The sequence below is a fragment of the Elaeis guineensis genome, chromosome 1 (assembly GCF_000442705.2).
Source record: "Elaeis guineensis isolate ETL-2024a chromosome 1, EG11, whole genome shotgun sequence".
Taxonomy (NCBI): Eukaryota; Viridiplantae; Streptophyta; class Magnoliopsida; order Arecales; family Arecaceae; genus Elaeis; species Elaeis guineensis.
The window spans coordinates 38,517,681-38,536,416 of NC_025993.2; the positions used below are offsets into that span (position 1 = coordinate 38,517,681).

The window sequence follows — 18,736 nt, forward strand, 5'->3', positions numbered from 1 at the left end:
TAATCTATGCATACTCGCCATCCAGATGATATGCGAGTTGGAAGTAGTTCACCTTCTTCGTTCTCCACCACAGTAATACCAGATTTCTTAGGTACTACTTGAGTGGGACTGACCCATTTACTATCGGATATGGGGTAGATGATTCCAGCATCTAACCACTTTACCACCTCTTTCTTTACTACTTCACGCATGTTTGGGTTCAATCTCCTCTGCATATCTCGATGGGGTTTGGCATTTTCCTCAAAATGAATATGATGCATGCAAATGGAGGGGTCAATTCCTTTTAAATCGGCAATGGACCAACCGATAGCCTCTTTATGTTCCTTCAGAATACCAACCAATTGTGCTTCCTGATTAGGGGTCAAGTCTGATGCAATAATTGCCAGGAGGGTGTCATTGAGTCCTAGAAATACATACTTAAGCGTGGCAGGAAGAGGTTTCAATTCTAACGTAGGTGGTGATTCTAAAGATGGGACTATTGGTGTACTGGCTAATGTGGGCAATGGCTCATACTTGATTGTCCATGGAGGAGTGGTTTTATCATGTGGTGTATCTAACAAGATGTTAACGTCTTTCCTATATTCCTCAAAGTCACACACTCCAGAGTGAGCCAAGCAAGTATCTGAGGGGTCTGGTGCTAGAATTATGGGTGTTGCATCTTCTATAATATCTTCTAGTGTATCTACTTCGAAGCAACTATCCATTGATGGTCCTTGGGAAGCACCAAACACATTCAGTCTTAGTTTCTTATTCCCAAACGATACGTCCATGACTCCTGTCCTACAATTAATGCATGCATTTGCCGTAGCTAGGAAGGGTCGTCCTAAGATAATGGGAATTTGTCTGGGGTTGCCACTTAATTCCATATCGAGAACCAGAAAATCAACTGGAAAGTAAAACTCATCTACCTTGACCAAGACATCCTCAAGCATTCCTCGTGGTTCCTTAATTGATCTGTCGGCTAACTGCAGTGTGACTGATGTGGGTTTCAGTTCTCCAAATCCAAAAAGTTCATACACCGAACTAGGTAAAAGATTCACACTTGCTCCTAAATCCAGAAGAGCTTTTTCAATGTGATAATCTCCTATAACACAGGAAATGATGGGGGCTCCTGGGTCCTTAAGCTTTGGAGGAGTGGCATGCTGAAAGACAGAACTAGCCTGTTCAGTGAGACGTACTTTCTTTGGGATTTGTGATCTAGATTTACGTTTTTGGGTACACAAATCCTTCAAAAATTTGGCATAAGCAGGGACCTGTTTGATTGCATCTAGAAGGGGAAGATTAATTTGGACTTGCTTAAACAATTCCAACATCTCATCGAGTTTTCCTCCCTTCTTATCTGCAGGAATAGGGGCTTTCAGGGCATCCGAAAATGGGGCTTTAGGCAAGTAAGATGATTCCGGTGCAGTTGGTTCCTTCTCTATTTTCAGGTCCTCCTTGTTCTTGGGTGATTTGGATTCGGTTAGAGATTTAGGGTCAATCTCTTTGGTTTTGCTAGTGTGTTCAATAACCTTCCCACTTCTCAGAGTCATGATTGATTTGGCATGTTCAGAAAAAGCTTCTGGGGTATTAGAACTCTCAATCACAAATTGCCCTCTTGGGTTGCTCTCTGGTTGGCTAGGTAATTTTCCTCCTTCCCTCCTACTGAATGCAGTTGCTAGTTGACCTATTTGGGTCTCTAGCTTAGCAATGGATTGTGTGTGGGAGTTAAGGGTCTGAGTGTTGACTTCTAATCTTTCTAGTGCTTTCAAGACTTTTTCCTCAAAAGCTGAGCTGTGACCAGTAGTAGACGGTTGAGGAACATTTTGAAATTGATGGTATGATCCATGCCTATATGTTGAGTCTTGATATTGAGGTCGAGGTGTGGCAGGACCAACCACTGGTTGTGGTCTTCAGGAAAAATTTGGATGGTTTCTCCAGCCGGGGTTATAAGTGTTTGAATATGGATCGTTTCCTGGTCTGCGAGCTTGTTGGACTTGCTGAACCTGCTCGTGCACAAACTCAAAAATTGGGGTGCGGCTGGGCATTCACTAACAAAATAGTTCGGACTTGCACACAATGCACAAACTTCTTGGATTGGGTTAGGTGGAATCGGGGATTGTCCAGTGTTTAGAAGACGATCTAATTTTTGGGACAGTTCATCTACCTTTTGATGGATATCTATGGCATTTCCTACTTCATATATTCCACCTCTTTTTGAGTTTAACATGGGTTTATCTCTAATAGAGGCAGACATATGATGTAATGAATTTTCACTTAAAATTTCAAACAGTTGCCATGCCTCATCCTCACTTTTCAGCATAAATGTCCCACCGCATGATGCATCGACCATGTGTCGATGTCTTTCAGAGAGCCCATCATAAAAACATTGGATTAACTGCCACTTGGGTACAGCATGGTGGGGCATTTTCTAATAAGGTCTTTTAATCTCTCCCATGTTTCATGAAATATTTCTCCATCTAATTGGAAAAAACTAGTTATGGCTTTCCTTATTTGATTAGTTTTTCCTATGGGAAAATATTTCTTGAGAAACTCTCCTTGCAGCTGGTCCCAGGTTGATATAGTCATGGAATCCAAAGTATGTAGCCAGTATTTGGCTTTGTCCTTAAGTGAAAAAGGGAATAATTTCAACCTAAGAGCATCATCGGAGAAGTTGTGAATTTTGACAGTTGAGCATATCTCAAGAAATTCTTCAAGATGTTTATAAGGGTCTTCATTACTAAGTCCATAAAATGAAGGTAACATTTGGATTATACTGGACTTAATTTCATATTGAGTGGCATCCACAGGGGGTACTTGAATACAAGGAGAGTAGGTATATGTGGAAGGAGTAAAGTACTCCTTCAATTGCTTGGGTGGATCATTCTCCTGATTTCGGTCCATCTTTTTATGTCTGTTGGCTCTAAAGGTTCTTTCTATTTCTGGATCAAAAGGTTGGATTTCTGGTCGTAACGATCTACGGCCAAGCATACACCTTACAATTATACTGTAGAGCACACACAGAAATTTTTTTTTTATTTTTTTTTATAATATATATTTTTATAATAAAGTGAGAAAAGAATGAAGAAAATCTAAAGAGAAGAACCTAAGAATCTTAAATCTATGAAAAGGGAGAAATTAATTAATGTTTAGATGTTAATTGCAATCAACTTAAACAATCATAGACTCTCTATCCTAAGGTTAACTTAGATCTAGACAGCTCCTAACTTTCAAGATTGCTTTTGAGCACTCCAAGCTCAAGACTGACTAACTGACTCGGCCAGGTAAGCGTAAGATGTGGGAGGTTCCCTGCTCGTTGCTTTCCTTAGACACCAACTAAGTTGGCCAGGTCAGTCAACGGAACCAATTGAAAACCACTTTCTTTACACTTGCCTTAGACACCGAGCAATTAACCAATCCGCACTCGGTTCAACTCTAGAGCTTTCTTATCCTATTGAGCTCGAAATTCCTAAGGCTGACGTCTAGTTGATTTTAAATTAAGGTCTAGGTTATGCAAATGCAAGGGAGTGATTTATGGGCCAAGGAAGGGTGATCAAATCTCCACCTTATCTGGTTAATGGGTTATTGCCCTTAAGATCAATTATGGAGATGCAATGCAAAGAAACAAGGTGTCCAATCAGGTTAGAAATTTTTATATTTGAGGTTACGCTATTTTAGTTAAGTGTTATGAAATGTCAGTGGTTTTTTTTTTTTTATATATATAATTTTATCTTTTTATATATATTTTTTTTTAATTTTTTTTTAGTTTTGCAAGAAAATAAATTTAAGTGATTAAGTCTAAAAAGCAATAAATTACTGGGCTATGAAAAGTAGCAAATTATTCTAAGCAGCAAAATTCTAAATAGTAAATTAGTTATGCAAGGTAATTCTGTAATTATGCAAATAAGATTATTTAGCTAGAAAGCACTGAAAAAAAAAAATTAAAATGAGAAATAAAAACTGAAAAGTATTTTTTTTTTTTAAAAAAATTTAAAAAAAAAATTTTTTTTTTTCAATTTTTTTTTTAATTCAACCGTGCCAAGATCCCCGGCAACGGCGCCAAAATTTGATGCGTAGTCGTTGATAGCACCAAAAATAACTCTACTCACTACGTAGGTAGGATGAGTCGAGATCGTATCCTCAGGGACCTTGGGCTAAGTTGAGATTGCAAGATAAAAGAAAGAAGCGTTGTTTTTTATTTAGAAAATAAATTATCGTAAAATTGAGGTAATTAAAAAATAAAAAAAGCTCGGGAGTTTTGAATTAATTTGCACTAGCAGAGTTGTATCTCTTTTTTAACTAAATAGATGTGATTAATCTTAGAAAAATATCTGTCTTTCCTCGGCACGCTCCGTACCCGTAGATCACGGCGCATCTCCGAAAAGACTAGGTACACAACTCTTCTTTCTTTGGCACGCCCCGTATCCGTAGATCACGACGCGTCTCCGGAAAGTAAAAGTTGTTCCTAATATTAATCTAACAAGAAAGCATAAATAAAAGCATATGATAGGGAGCAAATAAAGAACTCATGACAATTTAAATAAAAAGCATAATCTTTATTGCATATAAAGAAATACAGAAAAGTTTAGAACAATAAACCATCTCTGTGTCGTTACAAAATTTCTTCTCCACTCCTGAGACTGCTAGCCTAGCTGCTCATGAAGTAGTCCCTTTCTATTCCTCTATGCAAGGCTTTAGAAGAATTTCTGGGCTCCCCCTCCAATGAGAGTACAAAAGTCTTTTTATAGGTGTTAGGAGGGAGAAGTTTTACATGATTTTCCGATGTGGGACTAAAAAAATACAAATCTTTCAAAATATTTTTAAATATTATTTTTTTCCTTATTTTGAACTTGTTGCAGTGCGCCCACACCCGCGTGAGCTGCGTCCCGCATCCGCGCCCTGCGTCCAAACCGCGTCAGCTTCCCGCGTCCCGCGTCCGTGCGCTGCATCCAAACCGCGTCCCTGCATCCACGCCGCATTTTCTTTTGTTTTGAATCATTGTGAAACCACCCAAACATCCACGTGAAACCGCCCAGCCTTTGAATTCACGTGAATCTTTCTTTCTTTTCTTTTTTTTTTTTCCAAAAAAAAACAAAAGTTTCTTCATAATGACATCTATATCCTTTTTGGATTCCTTGCATAGTATCTTCATTTTCTATAATACCGATGCGTCTTTCTTTTATTTTAATTTTATTTTAAGTCTAATTTTCTTCAAACTTGAGTCTTTTTGAACTATGAATTGGACTCTTTGTATCGGCGATCACCTTTCCTGTAAAACATAGAAAGAAACATCAAATTCTTAATAAATAAGATAAATTAAATATAATTTTTTAATTTAAAATACTTAACTTAAGTGTTTATCAGTGCCACTCCGAGCTCATCGATAAACTTTCACAACCATAGCTTCCTTCATAGCATCAGATGTAGTGATATATTCCACCTCGCAAGTCGACCATGGTGTGCTGCTTGAAATTTTTTCAACAGATTGCTCTACCATACAGGGTATATATGTATCCCGATACATTCTTGCAATCATCATGATCTGATTGAAAATTGAAGTTTGTAAATCCCATAAGTTTAAAATCAGACTCTCCATAAATGAACCACTGGTCCTTAGTATTTTTTAAATACTTAAGGATAGTTTTTACAACCTTCCAGTCGTTCTCATCCAGATCAAACTGGTATCTGCTCACTACCTCTAGTGAGTTTGCCACATCTGATCTCGTACATATCATGGCATACATAATAGATTCTACTATCGAAGTATATGAAATCTTACTCATATGCTCTCTCTCTTGAGGAGTTGTCAGACGATCTCTCTTCGAGAGAAAAATTTCATGACCTATCGGAAGATAGCCTTTCTTAGAATTCTCCATGCTGAATCGCTTCAGCACAGTATCAATATACGTGGACTGGGATAATCCAAGCAATATTTTAGATCTACCTCTATAGATCTTCATCCTAGGATGTAGGATGCTTCTCCCAATTCCTCCATAAAAAATTATGACAACAGCCAAACCTTTATTCCCTATAATGCAGGGATGTCATTTTCGATTAAGAGAATGTTATCCACATACAAAATAAAAAATACAACCATAGAATTATTAACCCACTTGTATATGTAGTGTCCTTCTCTATTCTTAACAAAATTATACATTCTGATCACTTTATCAAAACACATGTTCCAACTCCGAGATGCCAGTTTTAGTCGATAATGAACCTCTAAAGCTTGCACACCTTAGACTTATCTGTGGATGTCAAACCTTTAGATTGTATCAAATACATCTCTTCTTTCAGCTCTCTATTTAGAAAAGTAATTTTCACATCCATTTATCAGATTTCATAGTCTGGTGTGCTGCTATTGCAAGCATAATCCGAATAGACTTGAGCATTGCCATAGAAGAAAATATTTCATCATAGTCAATACCATAATGCTAACGATAACCCTTTGCAATCAGATGGACTTTATAGGTCTCCACTTTTTTGTTTGTGTCCCTCTTCCTTTTGAAGATCTACTTACATCTAATGGATTTTACCCCTTCAAGTGGGTCAACCAATATCCATACATCATTGATCTTCATGGACTCCATTTCAGACTTCATGGCTCCTAGCCACTTATCAAAGTCAGACCTCTACATGGCATCCATACAGGTGATCGAATCTTCGTTATTCTCATTGAGTTCAATAAGATCATCATTTTAGACCAAGAAACTATAGTATCTATCCGACTGATGCGATACTCTATCGGACTCCTTAGTGGTGCATCTACAATGGGTTTCAGATTTGATCTAACTAAGTTCAACTCTATGGGTTCACTAGATTATATCGATTCTTCTATTAGTCAAACTTCATCAAGTTTAATGTTAGTGGTATTAGTTTCTTCCTCAAGAAACTCTTTTTTCAAAAAGACTGTCCTATTGCTGATGAATATCTTTTATTCATCAGCATGGTAGAAGTAATATCCCTTAGTTTCTTTTAGATATCCTATAAATTGATATTTGTCAGACCTAGATCCAAGCTTGTCTGTTTTCAAATATTTGACATAAGTCGAGGACCCCCAAATCCTAAGATGAAAAAGTACTGGCTTACGCTCTATGCACATCTTATGTAGTGTTTTATTTATAAACTTACTCAAAATTTTATTCAGTAAATAACAAGCTGGCTCGAGTGCATATCCCCAAAATGAGATCAATAGACTTGTAAAGTCCATCATGGACCGAACCATATCTAATAGGATTCAATTCCTCTTTTTCAACATACCATTTTGTTGTGGTATTTTAGGAGACATCTATTATGAAAGATCTCATTCTCTTCTTGGTATGTTAGAAACTTACTGGAGAGGTATTCATCTCCTCAATCAGATCGAAGAGTTTTAATATTTTTTTTGATTTATTTTTCTACCTTATTACAGAATCGTTTGCAGATTTCAAGTGATTCAGACTTATGCATCATTAAGTAGACCTACCCATACTTCGATAGATCATTTGTAAACATAATAAAATAGTAATATCCACCTCTAGCACTTATGTTCATAGGTTCACATACATCAGTATGTACTAGATCTAGAACTTCACTGGCTTATTCACCTTTTCTAGTAAAAAGTGACTTAATCATTTTCTCAAAGAGACAGGACTCACAAGTTGGAAGTGATTCATCATCATCAACTTCGAAGATTTCCTCTTGAGTCAATCTATTTATTCTATTCTTGTTAACATGACCTAACCTATAGTGCCAAAGATAGATATCAGAGACATCATCAACTCTAGGGTATTTGCTAGACGTGTACACTACACTAACAGGCTATGATAAAATATAAATTTTATTATTCAATTGTCCATTCATCATAGTAATATCATTCATAATGATATTACAAATTTTTTTTATTGAAATCTTATAACTGTTCATGGTCAAAAAGCTTACAAAAATAATATTCAAGAAAAATGAAGGACAAAAGTGACATTCATTAAAAATAATTACATTAGATTTGAATATAAGTTTGACAATCCCTAACACTAGAACTGAAATTGGTCTTTCATCTCCAATATTAAGAAATCTCTCATCTTCTTTAAATCTCCTACTAACCTACAGATCCTACAATGAATTGCATATATTAAAAAAATTTTCGATATCTAATACCCAGATAGTAGAATCATAAATAAAGATATTATAAGGTATTATCATATAATTATCTTGTCCAGCAACAGCTTGCTTTTTTCTCTTATTCTACCTGTTCGGATCCAGAGAGGCAATATACTGAGGATAGTTTCTCTTCCAATGCCCCTGCTTCTTATAGTAGAAGCATTCTGCCTGACTCTAATCGGACTTAAGTTTTTTGGTCCGACAGGACTTAAATGTCCCAGCACTTTATACTTTCTTTTTATTCTTCTTGTTCTTCTTTTCTTTCTTAAAAGGTTGATGTCCAGAAGAAGACCCTTCCACTACATTCATCAACTCCTTATGGAGATGGTGATCCTTCTCAAAGTTCTGTAGCAACCCCAACAAACTGTGATATTTGACTACAGACTTTGTCATTCTGTAATGAGTAAAGAATGAGAGATAGGATTTAGACAGGGAGCTCAAAATTATATCTTCTCCTTCTGCTCATACAGAACAAAGCCAAGCTTACTCAAGCACTCAATCAACTCGATCATATACAGTACATGATCAATGACCGATGCCCCTTCCTTCATCCAAGAGTTGAAAATAGCATAACTAGTTTTTTACCTCTTAACATCATCGAGAGTGCCAAAGGACTCGTTTAACATTTGAAGCATGTCCTTTAGTTGAGCATTCTCAAATCTATGGCTAAACTCATCATTTATAGCCATCAGCATAATACAACACATCATGGTACAATCATTGAGCCACTTTTGGTAAGTATCTCAGACCATACCACGAGCATTCGAAACTGACTCCTCAAATGCCAAATCTGTCATTACGTGTAAGATCTGCTCGTGCTCCAGAATAATTTTAAGCTTTCGATACCAGCTATCAAAATTGGATTCCATCAATTTATCATTATCTAATAGTAATCAAAGCAATAAAGTGGTGGCTATAACTGCAAAAAAAAATCAAAAACCTAATTAGTATATGAATTGGTAGTCTATACCTCCAATTTAAGGAATTACTTTAATTTTTTAGCGAGTACTAGATTCCACACAGGCTGCACATGAGTCAGAGTATAGCTCGGCTAACCCCTATGCACCTATGTATAGATTCTTAATCAATTATTTCATTAAACAACTTCTAGTAATTAATTTTTTCTCAAATTACTTTTCAGTCGGCTTTGGCCATCTCTGCAAGTCCTAGTTAGATCCAACCATTAACATGACAGAACTTAGTACATCGGACAAATAAATGATCAGGCCCAAGTGTGGCTCGACCAATCTGACCACCGTCGGAAAGATATATCTGAATCATCGTATTATGAATGATTATTCTGATAGCCAGATGAGCACCAAGCATATGGCGCCTCCAATGATCGTCTAAACTGTTGGATCTATTACACCTAACTTAATGGGAGGCTATGATCTAGTTATCACCATAACTATTTCATTTTTAGGGATCTAATAATTTTAGAGAATTTGGTTAAATATTTTAATGAGAAGAGAAGACTCACCAGCTAATCATAATCTTCTCACTGACTTCATCAAGCCAAATCAAAGAAGACTAGATACAAACTGGTCTAGTTAACAAGTCACAAATTCTTCCACTGACTTCACCAAATCATGAAGCAGACTATAGATAAATCGAACTAGGGGTATCTAAATTAGTTATACTAATTTTCTAGCAAGTATAGATCAACCCTAATCATTAAGACATATGAACAAAATATAATTCAACATATTGGCCAAGTAAGTGAGATCGATGGGAGGAATATGCCATTAACTCACCATAGACTCAATCCATGCGAGTAGCTCCCAATTAATGACCATCGATCATGACTGCCAAAATTATCTTAGACACCAGCTGGTTAATCAGTTTCAATTCGATTAGCTTATAGACTTAGATTCAACCGTGGAGCTAAAGATCAAAGTCCATTTGGATCTAATCAAAAATATGGACATGATCAAATACAACTATTGTATTGACTCTAAAAAAATTTTGATTTAATCTAATTTAACTTTTGATTATATTTATCAATTTTTTTAATTTTAGTCTTGAATTGTAACCTTGGGTTTAACCCAATTAAGAAGACCTGATCAAGTTAACCCATGAAACAATATTTTATGCAAATATTATTAGATCTTTAATTCATAATTCTAGATCTAAATGATTTAATTTAATTCTTAATTAATTGTATGGGTTTGGATTAGATTTAAAATAATTTTAATTTATCAATAATTTATAATGATTTATGCAAAAATAAATTTTCAGTTCTAAAATTGGGTCAGCTCATCTCTGGACTAAGCCGGCTCACTGCAGTGGATCGACCAAGTCTGCTACTTAATTGATTAATTGATAATGAATAATAACTATTAATATTTGATTTGAAGTAACTGGGTCAGCTCAGTTAGCATTGAGCTGACTAAATCAGGGGACTGAGTCAGCTCAGTTAGCATGCTAGTAGGTTTCATAATATTTCAGATCAGAAAAATTCAGCGCAAACAAAAATAAAATTAATCATAAATAAATTTTTAGATTATATCTAAATATTTTATAATTTTAGATTTTATTTTTTATGATTAAATTAATTTTAATCAAGTAGATTAGATAATTTTACTTTTCTTACAATTTATATCGCATACAACAAATCTAAGATTTCAAGATCAAAGGTTTTGCAAAAAAATAAATTTTTCATCCTTTCATGGTTCATCTTCATGGACAAATGCACCCCTACATGCCATAAGAGATTTTTATGGAATGAATGGAGAGGATCATTAAACTCTACTTTCTCTTATAATCGGACAGCCATGAAAGTTCAATTCAATTACTGTGCTACTAGGCATCTAATCTAATCATATCATATTTGAGAAAATTTAGATCTAATCTATGTCACACTAGATCTAATTAAAATCAAATCATAAGTATTTCATGCTATGATTAAAATCAAATTTAAAAGCATATAAGATCATGTCATACCGAACCTAACTCTGATACCATTTGAAGAAAAAATTAGTAGGTCTATGCATGCAATTTTAAAATTTTCAGTAAAAATAGTTTAGATTAAACTATTTAATCTACATCACATGCATAAGATCATATGTAAACTAACAATAAAAGATCTATAACATGAGTTTATATATAATTAAAATCTAAAATAAAAAAAAATTTGTATCGATCACATCGATGCCCTATATTAGATCTAACTGTTAGATCTGATCAGATGAGTTCAGAACTCATTACCTTTATGCGGGTTGCTGAACTCCACAACTGAATCTATAGATCTAAGGTCCTTCTTGGTTGATCATGGCCGCATAAAATATCTGACCTCTATGGATGGTCCACTCAAAGATTTGAATTGATCCATCCCTCCAAGAGTGCAAGCTCGCGTAGGGATCAATTTGACAGCCAATCTTGATTCTTCTTTAACTCTCTCGGACTCCTCTGAGAATCAGAAGGACACTAAGGAGGATGCAAAGTGGAAGAAGAAAAGCTAAGAGAAGACTCTCCACTCTTGATTTTCTCTCTTCCCTTAAAACGTTAGAGCAGAAACACTAAGGAACACACCAAAACCTCATGCCCAAAGAGGAAGTCTATCTCCTCTCTCTATCGCATAGATGGACCCACCCCTCTCTGTTCACACCCCCTCTCTCCGAGAAAATAATTCACATGGTAAAACTCAGATGTTTTGTCGCACAAAATAGAAGGCTTTTTATGATGGGTAGTGAGATAGGATAAGATAGGACTAGGTTTAGTTAGAATCAAATTTGAACTAAACTTTATCCTTATCACTAATTGAATTCAAACCAAATTTGAACCAATTGTTATCCTCATCCAAGGGACTCAGAGAGTGGACAACAAAACTCTTCTAAGCATGAGAAACCTTCATGCAAAACCAAGTTTTACATGAAAAAAGGATGGATGCAAAGATAAGGTGGCATTAGGGTTTTGGTTCAAATCCGTTTAAACTACAATTGATCCAATTAGATTATCAATCAAATCAAATTAGGTTAGATCCAATTAGACCATTGCACCTAATCTAATTAAGCATTAAATCAATTCAATTAAATCTCAATTAAATTAGAAATTAATCGAGTCTAAGCTCTAATCAAATCAGAAATCAAACATCCTTAGTGATTAGGTCATCTCATAGCCTAATCGGATCGAACCTACTTGAATTTAATTTAATTAGATTTGATCCAAATCTTAATACTCCATCAAATTAAGCTAATCAACAATCTAATTACTAATTAATTCTTCTATAATTCACTAACCCTTAGCGAATTATTTTATTATAACTTTTACATAAGATCAATCATCAATCGAATTAAAAATTATACCCTTGAATAATTTTCAATCGTTAATCAGCCATATGATCAGTCAGAAACTTCTTTTAAGGATAACTCTGTAGGTTTGAACCTAAGTTGATAGCACAGAAATAAATTTTTATACTAATCAAAGTGAGCATCTAGCAATGGTATCTGATGTTCAGATAGATCGAATGATTGCTAAGCAACATTCAAGAACCTATTGGCATATAGTTATCATATAATTTATCTCTTTGACTCTGAATACTCAGGATGACTTAAGATTTAACTGTCAACCCTGAATGAGTCATCCATATTGTAATCCAATCTTTCAAATCCATCATATGGAATACCCCGATTGAGATTTTACTAAATTGAAATAAAGTGATGCACTATCTTCTATAATTCGAAAAGATCAATCCCATCTTGACTCATACACGGACTTCGTAAGTATTTAACTGTATCTAAAAATCTTTTATTACTAAATTAAAAATTAAGGTAGTCTAGCACCAAAGTACAGTAAGTTGCTTGCAAGTCATTATGGTGATCTCAGGTCAGAGGGATACTTATACCCATATCCTTTTCAAGCTACTCTTGACAGCAAAATACTTCAGAGTTGGTCACGTTCAATGAGATGTACTCCTACATCTCACCTATATGTCATACCAGTGTCTCCATACTTCTTGATTAAGGGACAACCAACCTATATGGCACACAACGACCTACATTTGATAATCACTATCATCCTAGTAATAGTGTATCGTTTGTTCGTGAACAGATTTCAGGACTACATGATATATCTTCCTATATCGATTAAAATAGTCCTAAGGACTTCATCACAATATAGGAGTTCAATAAGAAGATATACATAAAGTGATGAAAAAGCCAAATAATATTTATTAATTATAATTCATATATAATTTACATGTAAAAGCATATTTGTCAACAGGCTGATGATGGCTTTGGGATACAATTTCCAACATTCAAGTTTAAAGATCACTTGCACTACTTTCACTAGAGAACAATCAGCTAACAAGCATATAAGACTCCATTTGATGTTCTCTCAATAGGTTAATTCAGTGAACTCATTCTCTAATGAGTATCCATATCTTTGTATTAGTGTCACCATATAAGTGATTATGAGATCAACCACTCTTTCCATCGAGCATACATAGGATATGCTAGTCTTACTATTATCATTGATCCCCAACTTAAGGATCCTATAATTGAAAATATCTTAAATTAAGGCTATCAAAGATTTAGGTCTCACTGACATGATCTTATCATGATCCTAAACCATTTCTCTAATCTATAGGGTTCATTATAATCTTAAACAAATATTAAGATATGATATATAATAAAATAAGATATCTAATTTTATTAATTATTAATATCAAATATATGAGTTTAAAAAATAAAATATAAAAAAATATCTTATCACATTACTTATGTGATTAGCTTGTAGGACATTATTCTTTCACCTCTCATAGAATGATTTCAAGGATCGTGCAAGTCGAGGAGTAGCTTGTGTCAATTGTTGTTGCTAAATAAGCTAAGCCATCACTTGGCATGCACCAATAATATTTGCCTGCATGGCTAGCGCATTATGAGCCTATTCAATCAATGAGCGGGCATCTTTTCTCGTAGTCATTCTTGCTCCTCTTCTCCTAGTAGCAAAATTTGCCAAAACTTCATCCTTCCTGTTGCTCATCATCATCTATCAAAAATATTAGCATTAATCAGCTTCCTTAAATGAGCAATAGGAACTTTAAAAAATTTATCTATTCTCATTCAACTAAACATGATTTAGCTAAATGAGACCTAATTACCTATTGCTAGACTTTAAGTTCTATCCATGATCAAACTTATTACTATGATATCATAAAATATCATATCCCAGATCTGAGATATAATATGGCCATACTACTGAGATGTATCATCCTCGATAATATGAAACCAACATTCATAGTCAGCTAAAATTCATCATAAATAAAGTATAATAAAAGATTCAATTTCAATCATTTATCAAATAATTAAATAAAGACTGATTTAAAGCATATAAATCGAAAGTTTAAATATCAAAATTCATATCTCAAAATTCATAACTAGTTAACTAGCTACAAGTTCACGATCATCTATAAACTAAGTTTCAATTACAAATTTTTCAAGCTTGCTATGCAGACCCCCAAAACCTGAATCTTCTATCACTCCTAACCTTATTTCTCTATAAAATTAAAAAAAATAAAGAGATATGAGTTATATCAACTCAATAAATAAAACCTATGCTTCCTTATTAGGTCAAGAATAAATTTTTTTATGATAATGCATTATTGTAAAAATAATAAATAATTTGAAATAAAGTATTTCATAGAACATATAACAAAATAAGTCATAAAGGTAATTATGCATGCATAAATCATCAACATTTCATCAATATGATGATTCTTAAGTCATTCTTATCATATATTCATATTATGTTTCAAAATCTTCCTTATATATTCATGCTATGGTCACTTTATATCCATGATAAGGCTCATATTCTTAATTAATAAAATTTTTATTTTATATGCCAATTTTATATTCACCGGTAAGGCCTATGTTCTTATGGATGCTAGCTTTAGATGATGATTTCTCAATTCTAGAGATTCATTCATAGCTATACATCTGAAAGCCTTTAAAATCTTTATATCTTTTTCTTAAAATATATATATATAGATAAAAAAATAATAAAATTTAAACTTTTAAATATATCATTTTCATAAAATATATTCATAGAATCACTTAATTATTACAATAAAATATATTTTTCATATCCCATATGCTAATCTTTTTTTATGAAAAATATAATTTCATACAACAATAAGTCTACTGCATGAAAAATATGATAATTTAAAAATCAATAAGGAGCATAAGATTCACTTACCTCGTTTGTTCCAAATTTTCAAACTTCATTAGAAGAATTAGAAAATCCTATTTAAAATATTAAAAAATGATCTATTTCTATTCGATGAATTCAAGACAATTAAATCATAAGAGAACTATTAATCGGATGGTTGGTTCGATAGACAATCTGAGCACCGAGGCAATTCAGTATCTCCTAGCTGAAGATCAGATCTAAAGAACTTGATCAAAAAATTATGAAGCATAGATTCAATCAAGGTCAAGATCAATCAATAAGATTCATCAATAGTGGGTTTCAAAAATACTAAACATAGTCGAGATGGAGTTGACATAGAGCATAAATATCAAAGTAATTTTCAGTCTCTTTGAAAAATAATCTCAAATTTATATTGAGGTCCATAGATCATATAGAGAGAGAAAAAGAGAGTAGAAAAAGAAATCTTAGAGAGAGAGACAAGAGAGAAAATCCTTCTCTCTATTTTTCTTTTTTTTTTCTTCTCTTCTTTTTTTTTTTGCTTATTCTTCCTTTCTTTGGCCGAATAGGAGAAGAAGGTGGATGGTGTTTAGTGGCCGGAGGACTGATGGTGGGCATTAGGGTATGGTCGGTGATGGGTGGCAGTGGTCGATAGTCAGTGGTAGTGATTGGCTACACGAAAATCATAAAAAAAGGCCTAGAAATAGGGGATCTAAGGCTTTTCTTTATTTTTGTCTGTCGGCCATTCGCTGGCAACCATGCGCTTACTATGGAGGGTCATGGGGAGGTCAAGGTACGTGTCCTAGGGCTCAACTTCAAGGGGTGATAATGTCGGCCATTGGAAAAAGTGAAAGAAAGGTAAGAAAAATAGGATATTTCTTTATGATAGATTTTCAGCAAAGCTAGTGGTCGATGGCAATGCCCAAGTCCAAGAGATGATGGGAAAGATAGAGAGAAGGTGGGATCAGATCCTTATCTTGACTCTGATGGGCTCTCAACTTCGATTTTCGATGAGCATAAGAATAGAAGGCCGCGGTTTTAATGGGAGAAAAGAGAGAGAAAGAGATTCGATAATTATCAATGGAAAGCCATAGGGGGACATGGGGGCCATTTATTAAGACTCTAGGATTTAATTATGGTAGAATTTTGGCTCCTTTCCAGAATCAATCGAGAGGCCAGCATTTTTTTTGTTTACCTTTTGTGTGGGTTTTTGGGCGATCTCAATGATGGCTGGTCTAATGGATCAGGCCATCACACCAACAAACTTTCCAAGTATCTTTGGGCCAGGCCATTATACCAACAAGAATAATTCTTTGTGCACCACATGTGATGCAATATTAGCATACCATCCAATAATATTGGGATACATAGTGTATTTAGATGGGACAGATATTTAATATCACTCAGTCTATTTTTTCTTAATTTTTAGTGATGAAAATATTCTTTCCTCTATACAAAAAAGAAAAAATAGTATTATTACTTCCTAAATCTTCTATGACTTTCTATGAATATATATGATATCTTAAACTATATATATATTTTTTTATATATTTATGATATTCTAAATAATATATATAACTTTATGATATCTTATATAATTTTTTATGAATATATATAATATCTTAAATAATATATATGACATCTTAAATAATATATATAGCTTTCTAACTCCTTATTTGACTTCTTATGAATATATATATGACATCCCGAATAATATATGTGACTTCTTATGAATATATATGATATCCTGAATAATATATATATATATATATATATATATATATATATATATATATATATATATATATATATATATATATATATATATATATATATATATATATATATATATATATATATATATATATATATATATTGCTTCTTAATATCTTATATGACCTTTTATAAATATATATGATATCTCGAATAATAAATATAACTTTCTATGCATATATATATATATGATATTCTGAACAATATATATAACTTCCTAATACTTTATATGACATCAGAAAGATAAATATATTATTTAAAATATCATATATATTCATAAAAAGCTATATATATTATTCAGAATATCATATATATTCATAAAGAGTCATATAAAATATTAGAAGGTCATATATATTGTTTAGAATATTATATATATTCACAGAAAGTCATATATATTGTTTGAAATATCATATATATCCATAAGAAGTTATATAAGGTATTAAAAAGTCATATATATTATTCAGGATGTTATATATATTTACAGAAAGTTATATATATTGTTCAGAATATCATATATACTCACAAGAAATCATATAAGCCATTAGGAAGCCATATATATTATTTAGAATATCATATATATTCACAAGGTGTCATATATATTATTCATGATGTCCTATATATTTATAGAAAATCATATAAAATATCAAAATATTATATATATTATTCAGGATATCATAAATATATAAAAAATTATATACATAATTCAAGATGTTATATATATTCACAGAAAGTCATATAAGGCATTAAGAAGTAATAATACTATTCTTTTTTTGTTGTACAGAGAAAAAAATATTTTTATCATTAAAAATTAAAAAAATAAATAATATTAAATATATATCTATCATTAAGTATGATATATATTTTAAGATAAATGAATGGTATTTTTTATATTAAATTTATTACATCATATGTGATGTTTAAAAAAATTTTCTACTGACAAACACTGCATATTTTTGAAGAGCTAGATAGTGGTGATGGCTGTTTTCTTCAAAGAAAATTACAAGTTTAAAACAATAATGAATTATCAGATGATCTCATGGCTGATGGTACGGACTTGATATGGTAAAGTCGTCAGAACTGTTTCTCCATTGAAGAGATTAATCCACGTAACCTGAATAATTTTGTGGGGCACCCTTCGCTCAGGAGAAATTATTGTATGCACTGAGTGCCAGTGGATGAAAGCAAATCCCGGAGCATATGCACGGTGGAGAGCGTGCAATCGAAATCGGTGAAACACAAGAGGTCGCATGGCGTGTTATCCACCATGGGATTTGCGCTGTGCGACAAGCATGCCAAGTCCAAACATTGAGTAAAACGTCCAAGTAGTTATGCAGCTGAGTTATTGTCAATGTCTTGTTGGTTTTTCTGGAAGCACGTGCTGGTGGTACTATCATCAGGTACTTTCATCATTTTAATGGATTAAGTTAAAATAATACTGTAAATTTTAAATTGTATATATATATATTGCGGTCTTCTCCATCCATTGATGTGAACAACATCTCTCGTATTTAATTTTTTTATTTTATTTTTTATTTATAAATTTTTTTATCAAAATATAATTATTTTTAAAAATTATTAAAATAATATTTTTTAAAAAATATTTATCAAAATACTGAAAAAAAAATCATCTTATGATAGGATGACTTTGGATGCCAACTCACCACCTTCCACATCATATGGAAAAGTGAGTCAACAAAAG

The 18,736-nt window shown here is 33.0% G+C and overlaps 1 non-coding gene across 1 annotated transcript; it reads left to right on the forward strand.

Annotated features, from left to right (window-relative positions):
- The first annotated feature begins 2,391 nt into the window (after window positions 1-2,391).
- On the forward strand, window positions 2,392-2,496 carry LOC140854894 (small nucleolar RNA R71). Its single transcript, XR_012137988.1, has one exon. It is a non-coding gene; the product is annotated as a small nucleolar RNA R71 (small nucleolar RNA).
- The last annotated feature ends 16,240 nt before the right edge of the window (window positions 2,497-18,736 follow it).